The following is a 12,228-nucleotide window of genomic DNA, read 5'->3' on the forward strand; positions in this document are numbered from 1 at the left end:
ATGGGTATGATATTTCCTTATTCTGAAAGTAGATAATAAAGATGATGGCAAAACATTCTGAATAGAACTAAATGACATTGAACTATACACCTCAAAATGGTTAAGATGACAAATGTTTAGGACTTGTGTATTTCACCACCATTGAAATATGATATTCAATGACTCCAAGAGGTTATATTGAGTGGTCATGCCATAATTTAATTATTCATCTATTATCTAGTATTTGAGATATTTCAAATTTACTTTTAGCCCAATATTACAATAAATTTACTTTGTTGTTGTTGTCAGATGATCCTTTATTCAAAAAATTTCTCTGTACTTCTTAACTGGCTGGGCACTCCACGGCACCACTGTTAATGTCATCGATGATGTCATGATGGTGGTGGCTGTCAACATTGCAGCCCACAGACTGCACGGTCCCCAGGATCTCCTTAATGGTTCTGGAGAGTTCTCTGGCTAAAGACTGGTGGCGCCTCTGCTGGCGATGTTGACAATCTCATCGAAGGTGATGTTCCCACTGTGTTTGATGTTCTTCTGTTTCTTTCTGTCTCTGGGTAGTTCCTTGAGGGCTTTGGTGATGAGAGCAGAGGTAGAAGGCATCACCTCGATCTGGGCCTGTCTGTTCTGAATGGTCAGTTTCACAGTAATCCTCAGCCCCTTCCTGTCACCGGTTGCCTTGGCAATGCTATCACCAACCTTTTTGGGAGACAGACCCAGGGGGCCGATCTTGGGGGCCAAGGCAGACGTGGGGCCGACCTCACCGGCCAGTGCACTGCAGTTATACGACTTTGATCTTGTTGGGATCAAACTTGGGTGGCATGGTGGAGGCATCTGATGTCAGATGAACCTGGATTTGGGACGACTGAAAAAAGTTGCACCTTGGCATCCTCTGAGCTGAATACTGAAAGCTAAATTTACTTTTAATAATTTGACTCAGGATATAATTATTACCATTGATTTGATATACACTCTTCGACTAGATTGAGGAAGTATCAATCTATTCCTAGTAGTCTACAAATTTTGGTCAGAAATAAGTGCTTAATGTTATCAAGAACCTTCTCAATATCCACTGGCTGAGATAATCACTTCCTTGTTATGTGACTTTTTGTCACGATATACTTTCTTTGTGTATTTCCTTATAGCAAACTGTTCTTGCATTGCTATTGTATGTCTCACTTGGTCATAATGGACCATTGAACTTTGTGTAATAGCATTTTATTTTGGACTCTCCCAAAGATGAGATGATCTACAAAAGTATTTCCATATTTCATGTCTCAGAATATCTACCAGTGACAAACACATTTTTTAAAAATTTGGGTGAACACATTTCAGGCACTTATTTATTGCAGGGATTCCCTGACGCTCCCCCATTCACGGAGGAAGGACACCGGACCCTGCGCTGTTCTCTTTGCCCCGCCCTTCCCGGGGTTTGCTGCCAGCCCCCCGCCTCCGCGGAGGGGTGGCACCCCCGCCGCTTTCCCCGCTTCTGCAGAGGAGCGGCACGCTGCCGGCCAGCTCTCTCGGGCTGCTCAGATGTTCCTTAGATGTTCCTGGTGCATGTTGTCTCTCTCCTCCTTTATAGCCCTCTTCCGCCAATCCCAACTCTGCTACCCACACGCTGAGCATGCTGCTCTCCTCCAATCAAGAGCAGGATCAGCTCCTGCAGCTTATCGGTCGAACTGGTGAGGCAGCTGTGTAGAAGTTGTTTGCTGTCTCTCAGCGCCATATTGTGGGAGAGCAGATGCGTAGAAGTAGTCCTAGCAGTTCCAGTAATTTAGTCTAGTCTCGGTTGCTCCCCACAATTCCCAGAGCCCTTAATTGGCAAATATAAGTATGCCTGTCCAAGGGAAATATACAATGTGAGAATTTCCCACATTCATTTGACCTAAAAAAAGTCTGACTTCATTTTTCAAGTCAAATCTACTAAAGGAACTATGTTCTGTAATATGGAGTGTGTTCCATAGACTATCATTAGAAAAATCTGCCTATATTTTTCTTGAATGCTAAATTTGAACATACTAATAACACATTTATTTCCTAAAATAAGTCAGGCATCTTTTCCTCTTGTCCATTGAGACAAATATGTACATAATGTAGACACACATATACACTTGTTCTCGATCTTTCAAAATATGAATTTGCAGAGGTTTTTCTCCTTGCTCAATTTTGTCAAAGATTGACTGCTTCGATTTACTTGTTTTTATTAGTTTCTTTTAAACTCTTTTTTTTTTTTTTTTGGACAGGCAGAGTTAGACAATGAGAGAGAGAAGACAGAGAGAAAGGTCTTCCTTTACCGTTGGTTCACCCCCCAAATGGCTGCTACAGCCAGTGCTGCGCCAACCTGAAGCCAGGAGCCCGGTGCTTCCTCCTGGTCTCCCATGAGGTGCAGGGCCCAAGCACTTGGGCAATCCTCCACTGCACTCCCGGGCCACAGCAGAGAGCTGGACTGGAAGAGGAACAACCAGGACAGAATCCAGTGCCCTGACCGGGACTAGAACCTGGGGTGCCAGTGCCGCAGGCAGAGGATTAGCCTAGTAAGCCACAGCACTGGCTTGACTGCTTGGATTTACTGAAAGGAATAAAATAGTAAGTTGTTCCTTGACAGTCGGGACAAGGGCTGATCAAGTCACTGTTTCTCATAGTGTCCATTTCACTTCTACAGGTTTCCTTTTAGGTGCTCAGTTGTCACCGATCAGGGAGAACATATAATATTTGTCCCTTTGCGACTGGCTTATTTCACTCAGCAGGATATTTTCCAGATTCCTCCATTTTGTTGCAAATGACTGGTTTTTTACGGCTGTATAGTATTCTATAGAGTACATATCCCATAATTTATCCAGTCTTCTGTTGATGGGCATTCAGGTTGATTCCATGTCTTAGCTATTGTGAATTGAGCTGCAATAAACATTGAGGTGCAGACAGCTCTTTTATTTGCCAATTTAATTTCCCTTGGGTAAATTCTGAGGAGAAGGATGGCTGGGTCATAAGGTAGAGCTAAATTCAGATTTCTGAGGTATAGGAGAGTATTTTAAATAATATAAATTGTATAGGCCATTTAAAGCTATATAGAATGTGTTGAACTTTTCCTTGTGGCCTAGTATTTTTTCAGTATCATATATGATCCATGAATGCTTAAAATAGTTTGCTTTACTGTGTACATTTTGCTAATTTAAATCTGCAAATTATCTTATTTCTACTTGATATCAGAAAACATCAATATCTTTCACTGTAACTTTGTCATTATTAATTTCTCAACAGTTTATGTAACTTTGGCTTTAAATATATTTGATGCTTGGTTAGTTGACTCACAGAAATCCTGATAATTAATTCTTCCTTGGGAATTACACATTTTCTCAATTAAATTATCTTATTTATTTAATCAACTATTTTTACCTTGAAAACACTCCAGAAAAGGTAGTTCCATGCTTTTTACTAGTTATCTTTTCTTCCTAGGCTACTTTCACAATGTTCCAACCATTAACGCTGAACTACTTTTAGGTTAATAATTCAGTGTTAATTCCACTTTTAACTATGCCCCTAAACATTGACTCTTATGCCCCAGGCAGGGTGTCTAAAACACACATCTTATTTGGTTGTTGGTGAAAAGAGAGTGGAGAGATTTTGCTTTGAGTTAACAACCTAATAACATCTGAAAATAGCAAATGTTTCCTGATCATTTCATATATGCAAAGACCTGTTTTTAAAATGCTACTGACATGAAATGATTTAACCCTTATAAGCACTGTCTGCTGACCTGACATACATAACAGCTTCCCTCCTCAGCTGCTCTGAACACATCACCATCATCATCTCCTCCTTTGGCAGAGTCTTTTCCTAAATCCCCTGCTGCAAAATCACACTCACAGAGCGAGCCAAGTCCTTCCTAGCCACAGCTGATGGGACTAGGACCCAGGGCCACAACCTACGGATTAGACTGAGCTGTTCCTATATTTTGACCAAGAGACATGGAGATATTGTTATGCGTGGGCTCTCGTACAGAAAGGGTAAGTGGAGTCCATGCCAGGCGGCCCTCTCCAGCCACATGAATGTTGATAATACAGTCCTGGGAGGCGGAACCAAATACACAGAGAGCAGCAGTACCAGAGGCCATCTGATGCCTGGAAGAGAGGCAGATGGAGCGAGCTGTCTGACAAATTCCAGCTCCTATGATGCTGAGCTATACTTCATATATTTTGCTACTCTGATTTCCTTGCCACTTTTTTGATAATCCTCATTTAAGTTTCACTAGTTTTAGGTAGCCTTCAGTTCCGTGGGTGAGCTTTGATTAAAATGGAACCCAGATTAGACGCATTCTTTACCTAGGGGGGATGCTTCAGCACATTCTATTTTCCAAAGATTGACACCATCCTATTTCCCATACTACATGCTCTTCTAGAACCTATTTCTCTACTAAAGGATGGTACCTACATCCTCTGTCATTGAGCCTGGGCAAGTCCTGGTGATTTTTTTGTGGCATGATGGACATGGAACTATGTGACTCCCAAGGAGAAGTCATGAATGTGCCTTGTTTCTTGAGTACTTGTTGGAACCCAACACAATGCTATAAAGGAACCCAAACAGTTAATGGAGAAGTCTGTGTATAGAGAACTGGGCCCATGGCCCACATTCCCAGCTGAACTCCCAGTTGGCAATCAACATCATCTTGTTAGCACAAGGAAGGAGCCATTTTTAAAAAGTATCTTTCGCTCCTAAGTTAATGCCATTTGAAGCATAGACAGAGCTGTCTCTACCAAACCCTCCCCTAATTGCAGGTTCATGAACAAAATAAATGATCATCATTGTTTTGGGGATTACTTCTCCTAGGACTGAGTGCAAATGACATAAACACCAGATTAAATTACACAAAGTCATGAATACATAGCTATTCCTTAACAGGGATCTATGAAAAAATTGCACTTGAAGAGGGTATTTTAAATGGTGTCAATCTAAATAATAGATTCTTGAGATAACAGGAGGAAAAGCACCACAAAGAGACTGTGCATGTCATAGTAAACCATGGCATCTTCAAGGAGGTCAAGATGAGGAGAAATTTTTTTTAAAGATTTATCTATTTATTTGAAAGAGTTACAGAGAGAGAATGAGAGAGAGAGAGATCACCCATCTGCTGGTCCACTTCCCAGATGGCTGCAATGGCCAGGGCTGGTTCAATCTAGAGCCAGGAGCCTGGAACTTCTTCTGGGTCTCCCACGTGGGGGCAGGGGCCCAAGGACTCAGGCCATCTTCTGCTGCTGCTTTCCCAGGCATATTAGCAGGGAGTTGGATTGGAAGTAGAGCAGCAGCTGGGACTCCAACTGGCTCCAATATGGGATGCTGGCACTGCAGGCAATGGCTTTCCCTGCTACACCACAGTGCCAGCCCCCCAAATTGACTTCTAAGCCCCATTGTATTCTTCAGAAGTAGCTTACAATCAAAGAGGAGCTAGTTGTTTATTAAAATGGTAAATGTGTGTGTGTGTGTGCGTGTGTGTATGTGTGTCAGAGAGAAAGAGAGGGGGGGGGAGGGGGAGGGAGAGGGAGAGGGAGAGGGAGAGAGAGAGAGCGCAGAAAGAGTGATTTACTCTCCAGATGGCTGTAATGGCCAGAGTTGGGCCAGGTTGAAGCTAGGAACCCAGAACTCCATCCTGGTCTCCCACATATGTGACAGAGGCTCAAGTACTTGGGCCATCATCTACTGATTTCCCAGGTGCTTTACCAGGGAGCTGGATTGAAGGCTGAGCAGCCAGGACTCAAACCTGTGCTCTGATATGGGATGCTGACACTGCAAGTGAGGGCTTAACCTGCTGCACCATATGCTGGCTCCTCGATAACTGCTTTTACTATTTGGGTCATTTACAAAAGTTTAACACACGTTGAGTTATAAAGCTAGACAGAAAAGAACGACTCAAATATAGTACATTTTAATACTCGCTTGGACATGGATTTCTGATAACAGCTGAACAAAATTCAAGTTAAATGGGCTTTATTTTTTTTTAAAGATTTTATTTATTTGAAAGAGTTACAGAGAGCGGTAGAGACAGAGAGAGAGGTCTTCCATCCGCTGGTTCACTCTCCAGATGGTCTCAACAGCCGGAGCTGCGCCGATCTGAAGCCAGGAGTCAGGAGCTTCCTCCGGGTCTCCCACATGGGGGCAGGGGCCCAAGGACTTGGGCCATCTTCTACTGCCTTCCCAGGCCATAGCAGAGAGCTGGATCGGAAGAGGAGCAGCTGGGACTCGAACCAGCGCCCATATAGGATGCTGGCACTGCAGGCAGGGCTTTAACCTGCTGCGCCACAGCACTGGCCCCTGAATGGGTTTTAAAAATTGTATTTTCCTTCCTGCATTATAATTACTGTGATAATAGGAATCTCAAAGCCATAATATGGTTTAAGTTTTTACAAAAGTACTTACTAGTGAAAATTGCAAAAGCCAAGTTTAGAGCATTTTAGTTTCCAAAATGTCTCCTGATTGATCATCTTGTTTCTAAAATCTTTGTCAGTCTTGGAGAGAGGTCAGTGCAGAAAAAGACCCAATAAACTCTTCTTGCCTCAAAATACTTTTAAAAATTCTTTTTAAAAATCTTTAGAGGTCCAGGCTGTCGGTTAACTGAGAGAGCGCCTGGGTTGATTGACAGTATCTGTCCAAGGCAATGAACTCCACTTCAACAATGCCTTTATGCTGGTGTGTCAAGTTGTTCAACTGTGACCCTTCCGTCTGTTCCAGCTAATCTGAAAGTCATCTAGACCCGCTTCCCCATTCATTGGAAACACAGCACATTCTCCAGTTAACACACATATGCAAAGTCGTCCGCTGCCAGCAACCTCAGGAGTTTTTTTTGAAAAGTCTCACTACAACATCTGTATAAACATTTACACAACAGAAAAAATCCATTAATGGACTATTACAGCCTCTCTAACTTAATTGTTTCAAATATTTCTAAGCAAGGGTCATTTTGAACAGACATTTAGAGGTTTACCTCCTCATACTAATTTTTCAAAAGGTATGGCCACTTGCCTTTGAAAGTCTGGTATTCAGTGTTTTCAGATGTGAGAATCTGCAGTCAAATTTCAAGTTAAAACTTAAAATGCCTCTGTGTTGATGTTTTTAAAGCAAGTTTGGAAAGAGTTGGTCATGTTCATCAGATCTACTGTGAGTGGGGCCCAGTGAATCCATGTCTTCAAAAACTGCCCCAAATGATTCTGAGAATCAACCAGGCTTAGAAACAAGTGGTCTGTTTCACTAAGGTTTATTTATTCCACTTTGTGATTCTACTTTCTTACCTGTATAACTAATGTAATCCCATTAAGCAAATTACCTAGCTACATGTAAACGTGTTCGAGTAAAATAACAAAAACAGGAAAGCTTATTTAAGTGGTTTACATGGATGTTTTCTTATGTCATGTACAAATCAAGACTGAATCTATGCCAAATGAATTACAACCTCCTTTGGTCCAGAACACAGTGATAACTGCTTCCCTCTGTTTAACCTGTTTCTAGCTCTCTGTACAGTCTGTTGCTTAGTTCTGGCCTGAACCCTGACATAGAATCTCTGTATGACCTTGAATGAGCCACTTACCTTCTCTGGAATTCGGTTTGTATGAAGGAGGTAGAAAATATGAACCCTAAGGTTCTTTCTAGCTCTGCTGTTCTCTAGGTGTCGGAGACAGCTCCATACATCCTTTCCTGGGTGATAAAATTACCGCCAGCTTTGAACGTGATCTCCTACCACATGGAAGTGGAGCCCCCAAAGCACAAGTATATCAGTGCATGTTAGGAATTCATTTCTGAAGTATAGGAGCTTCAAGGACCACTCTACATGAAATTACCCTAGAATCTAAAGTTGTGCCTCAAGCCCCAATAGTCTTATTTTTATTGCTCTATTCACAAAATGCTCTAGTCTCTCCTTTGAGGTTGCATCTGTGATCTCTGGCGGTTTGTTCTACTCCGTCTGTCCCTCCGCTTCCCCACCTCTTCCTTTTCTGTGTTAGCCTTCCTGGTGTGGTTAAGAGCATGCAAAGAGCCTCTGAGAGGTCGTCTAACCTTGAACAAACAAGATGTTTAGCCTTTTTGATGTTTAGTTTTTTCATCTGTAAGATGGAAGTAATACTTGCTTGAGTACAAAAAACAATGACCGAATGTAAAAGCACTTTCTAAACCATAACTTGCAGAGATGTCATTATGTTTAATATAATTAATACCACTGCTGCTGCTATACAAAAATTTATCCTCTCTTTCACTATTGGGAGTAAAATACCATCTCATAAATTGCTATTTGGGACATGTATTGGAAGAGGCAAAAGGGACTACAGACATGTGTATCAAAAGCTTTCAAAGCATGTATAACTTTTGGCACAATAAATTCACTTCTAAGAATATATCAAAATACATATCCTACATTTTACACAGGTCATTCATCAAAACACAAGAGCCCACATGAAAACTCATCAAGGTCCACAAATAAATCATTATCTGGACATCATGGAGATATTATATAGCTATTTTTTGGAAAAATATTTAATGACTTAGAAATATTAAATTGTGGGACCAGCACTGTGGTGCAGCAGCTGGCATCCCATATTGGCACAGGTTCATATCCCAGCTGTTCCACTTCCCATCCTACTCCCTGATAATGTGTCTGGGAAAGCAGCGGAAGATGGCCCAAGTGCTTGGGCCCTGCTCCCATGTAGGAGACCCAGATGAAGCTCCCGACTTTGGCTTATGGTTGTTGCGGCCATTTGGGAAATAAGCCAGCAGATGGAACCTCCCTCCCTCTCTCTTTCCCTCTCTCCCTCTCCCTCTCTCTCGGGAGTGCTCTCTCTCCCCCATTCTCTCTCCTTCCCACTCTCTAACTCTGACTTTCAAACAAATAAATTTAAAAAGAAATATTAAATTGTAAAGACTAAAAAGATGCAAACTTATATTTAACTATAACTGTAATTTTATGATGAAATATATCACTTAAATATATTTTAAGAAAAAAATCTGATATCCTTAAGTATTCACAAGGGGTGTCAGTAATGGGAGTATAAGGAAATTTGTTTTCTATTTTTAATTTCTAAATTTCCTTTTTAAGATATTTTTAAAAAATCTGCTACACTTTCCCCTCTCCCAAATTTCAAATCATTTATTCATTCAGGCAACAAAAGCCTTCTCAATGTCTCCTGTGCACCTTCACACCCTGTTGGACATGGTGGGGACATGGGTGGATAGCATGGTCATAGGCTTCAAGTAGCTTACAGCCTGGTTAAGGAGGATTTGATCCTAATACAAAGACAGGCAGCAATGGGAAAGCATCCTCAAACAGTGTCCATGAAGTGCATAGAAGTTAAGAGAGAAATTTTCTTTCACAATGTGAAAGGATGGTTATTAAGACAATAAACATTTGATAGAAATATCTGAATTTGCCAAGACTCTGCATAGACTGCATCCTCTCACCAGGAAATGGGGGAGTATTGTGTTTAGTTTTTACTCACTGAAATTTTCTGTCAAATTAAGCCTTGACCTGGCCAGTCCTTTATTGGCTGAAAGAGTAGATAAAAATTTAACTCATGAGCAATCTACTGTTAGGAGGCGAGACCCCCAAGAAAGAATTTGGGGGGTCTCAGAATAGCACAGGGTCACCAAAAACCATCTGAGGGCATCTTAGGATTTTTACTCCACCCCCTAAACTGAGGAATACAGCTCTGAACACAAATGAGCAAGTGCGAACGGGAGGAGGAAGTGCTCACTTTTGATCCAGCCTGGAACTCTCTAAGTAGGACAATAAATATGTAAACTGGAGTTGGAGTCTAGGATGCTGGACCCCACAGTAAGAATGTGAGTAGAAGTAAAATCATCCACATTCACCAGCATATTCTACTTGTGAATAAATGGAGGCTAGAATATTCCATTTAGATGAGCACTTCTATGTCTAAGCATAGGTCATGAACTTGGGTTACTAACACTGGCCAAGCAGCTAAAATGAAAGTGTGAACTAGGTGGGTATTAGACACTGATACCAAGGCAAGTTGGAGAACACGTGCCTCCCCTAGAGGTATATTTTTAGAGTGTAATATCAGCATGCCAGTTGAACATGTCAAATCCGCAGGTCAGATTTGCTTCCTGGTACTGCAGCCACTATGTTGCCCTGCACAGAGTGGCCCACTGTAAAGCATACTCATCCACCCCATTAGTCAAAGTTCCAGATAAGGACCATCGATTTTCCCACCAGTTCTAGCATTCAGGTCCTGGACTTGATTCCTCTTCAACTGGAACTTTGAATAAACAGAAACGAGAACCATCCCAATGTGATCGGGGCAGAGGAGTATAAAGGGTAAGGGAAATCCCACCCAACAAGTTTCTGAATAAATCAGGCCCATCTTCTAGCCATACCTGCCTTTTACTGATTTGTTTTATTTTGTACAGGCCTTCACATTTATGCCTGAAGTATTAACTCTGCCAAATCTAAGTCCTAGCTTTTGACATAATGTAGCAGGCTGAATAATGGCAATCCCAGAGATTTCAGGTCCTAACCCTTAGGACCTGTATGATTAAGTTAAGGGTTCTGTGATGACTCTGGACTATCCGAAGGGAACCTAAATCACATCACAACTACCTTATAAAGGAGACACAGAAGGAATATTGGTACACAGGGACAAAGTGACCGAAGAAGCACAGGTAGAGTGTTGCTGTCACAAGTCAAGAAATGCCATTAGCTCTGAGAAGCTGGGAGAGACAAGACCGGGATTATCCCTCCAGACCCTCCAGAGGGAGCACAGTGCTACTGATACTTTGACTTTGGCTCAGTTTGGCATATCCAGCATCATGAGAGAACCAATTTCTGTTCTGTTAAGCCAAGCATGGGGTCATTTGTCACAGCAACTATAGGAAACTATCATAATGGATCCTAATTCCTAATCTGATGAATGAATTATATTGCCACAACCTTCATCTAGAAGCAATGTAAAAGATCTTGATCATCATATCGTCTAGATACAGTCATGTAATTTCTAATTAGAGCCATGGAGCTGCCAAAATGTAGGCCAGACCTGAGACCACTGCTACATTCTAAGCGTTGTCAGGAAATGCTTATAGGATGCTGGTTTCACAGTAGGAACTAGCAGACAAAAGGGGCCGAGTGGTTTAGTAATGAAGTTGGGAAAACAGTGGGTCAAAAACATTTGTAGTAGTTTCTCTACTAGGAATTCTCAGAGCCATTAATATGCTAACAGACAATGCAAATCTACTAGTAGCGATAAGGTCTGGTGTGTTTCTCAAATTTATTTGCTCACAATCACCCTACCCTTGGCAAAACACTTCTAAAAGTGAGTATTGCACAGACCACTGTTGGGAGAAAAATATGTCTAGCCCAACCAACTCCCATACTGATTATAACACTGTAGTCTAAAGCAACTGCTTTTCCAAAAATCCATGCTTGTGGCACATTCAGGGCTATAACCTAGGTCTCCTGAGAGTTTATTCTCTGTCCTGTTAAAGATGTTGAACCCCGCAAAAGAAAGCACTGAGTGCTACCTTTAAAAGAAGGGAAAGGGATTCTCCAAAGACAACTTTATTGAAGGGAAACACTTTCCACAGTGAGTTAACAGCTTATAGATACGAGGAGAGTGGATTTTTCCTACCTTTTGTTATTGGCATTGACCCTGAAGGTCCTTAGTCCTCCACAGAAGCTTAAGGGGCTTAGATCAAGGGCAGATTTTGAAATTGAATTTATTCAGATTAGGCAAAACCTTCAGTGAGAGGATTTACTCCCCACAAGCTGTTGCCAAGTTGGGACTGCACAGGGTCATTTTCCTGAGCTACAATCAACTTGTTCCCAAGTTGCTGGTAACGTCTGGTCAGCCAGTTTCCCGGGACAGAGGAAATTCAGAGCTTCCTTGCCCTGCTGCATCATTTTCTATTTCTCTAACATTTTTAGGCAGGCGTTTTGCAGGTGCAGTTTTCCTAACAATTATTTTGGAAGATGATCTCAGGGAGAAAAGCCAGAGATTCAAAGTCTAGGCAAAGGCTCCTTCCTCTTTGGTCAGCATTGGATTTCACAGTGAGATTGCTCCCGGCAAGGAGGATGTTAAAGAATCCAGGAGACAGAGGGCAACTGGGAGCCCAGGGTTACAAGTGGTTGTTCGTTTGGGGATTTTTTTTTCTTTTAATGCCATATTTCCCTGTTTGGTTAAATTTTATTTTGCAGGTCCGGAAAAATGCCAAGGATTCTGAGAGGTCTGCATTTGGCAGAGA

General features: G+C 41.8%; 1 pseudogene; it reads right to left on the minus strand.

Moving 5' to 3' along the window:
• Positions 1 to 322: 322 nt before the first annotated feature.
• On the minus strand, positions 323 to 820 carry LOC100357371 (large ribosomal subunit protein uL11-like; annotated as a pseudogene).
• Between the last annotated feature and the right edge of the window lie 11,408 nt (positions 821 to 12,228).

This window comes from Oryctolagus cuniculus, chromosome 1 (genome assembly GCF_964237555.1).
Source record: "Oryctolagus cuniculus chromosome 1, mOryCun1.1, whole genome shotgun sequence".
Lineage (NCBI taxonomy): Eukaryota > Metazoa > Chordata > Mammalia > Lagomorpha > Leporidae > Oryctolagus > Oryctolagus cuniculus.